Genomic DNA, 1,213 nt, shown 5'->3' with positions numbered 1-1,213 from the left:
AAGTTTCATGGACTTCCATTGGAAGATCCTCATCAGTTCTTAGCTGAATTCTTGCAAATCTGTGACACTGTCAAGACTAATGGGGTAGACCCTGAAGTCTATAGACTTATGCTATTCCCTTTTGCTGTAAGAGACAGAGCTAGAATATGGTTGGACTCACAACCTAAAGAAAGCCTGGACTCATGGGAAAAGCTAGTCAATGCCTTCTTGGCAAAGTTCTTTCCACCTCAAAAATTGAGTAAGCTTAGAGTAGAAGTCCAAACCTTCAGACAGAAGGATGGAGAATCCCTCTATGAAGCTTGGGAAAGATACAAATAATTAATCAGAAAATGTCCTTCTGATATGCTTTCTGAATGGAGCATCATAGGAATTTTCTATGATGGTCTCTCTGAACTATCCAAGATGTCTTTGGATAGCTCTGCTGGAGGATCTCTTCATCTGAAGAAGACGCCTACAGAAGCTTAAGAGCTAATTGAAATGGTTGCAAATAACCAATTCATGTACACTTCTGAAAGGAATCCTGTGAACAATGGGACAAGTCAGAAGAAAGGAGTTCTTGAGATTGATGCTCTGAATGCCATATTGGCTCAGAACAAGACATTGACTCAACAAGTCAATTTGATTTCTCAAAGTCTGTCTGGAATGCAAAATGCACTAAGCAGTACTAAGGATGCTTCATCTGAAGAAGAAGCTTATGATCTTGAGAACCCTTCAATGGAAGAGGTGAATTACCTAGGAGAACCCTATGGAAACACCTATAATTCTTCATGGAGAAATCACCCAAGTCTCTCATGGAAGAATCAAGAGAGACCTCAACAAGGTTTCAACAACAATAATGGTGGAAGAAACATGTTTAGCAATAGCAAGCCTTTTCCATCATCTTCTCAGCAACAGACAGAGAATTCTAAGCAGAACCCCTCTGACTTAGCAACCATGGTCTCTGATCTAATCAAAACCACTCAAAGTTTCATGACTGAAACAAGGTCCTCCATTAGAAATTTGGAGGCACAAGTGGGACAGCTGAGCAAGAAAATTACTGAACTCCCTCCAAGTACTCTACCAAGCAATCAGAAGAAAATCCAAAAGGAGAGTGCAAGGCCATCAACATGGCCGAAATTGGAGAGGAAGAAGAGGAAGTGAACGCCACTGAGGAAGACCTCAATGGGCGTGCACTGACCTCCAATGAGTTCCCTAATGAGGAACCATGGGAATC

General features: G+C 41.4%; 1 non-coding gene across 1 annotated transcript; it reads right to left on the bottom strand.

Annotated features, from left to right (window-relative positions):
* Window positions 1-240: 240 nt before the first annotated feature.
* Window positions 241-348, bottom strand: LOC127747126 (small nucleolar RNA R71). The gene has a single exon (XR_008008930.1). It is a non-coding gene; the product is annotated as a small nucleolar RNA R71 (small nucleolar RNA).
* Window positions 349-1,213: the final 865 nt, after the last annotated feature.

Source organism: Arachis duranensis, chromosome 4 (assembly GCF_000817695.3).
Source record: "Arachis duranensis cultivar V14167 chromosome 4, aradu.V14167.gnm2.J7QH, whole genome shotgun sequence".
Lineage (NCBI taxonomy): Eukaryota > Viridiplantae > Streptophyta > Magnoliopsida > Fabales > Fabaceae > Arachis > Arachis duranensis.
Note: the sequence above shows the minus strand (reverse complement) of the source record. Positions and strands in the feature narration are given on the sequence as shown.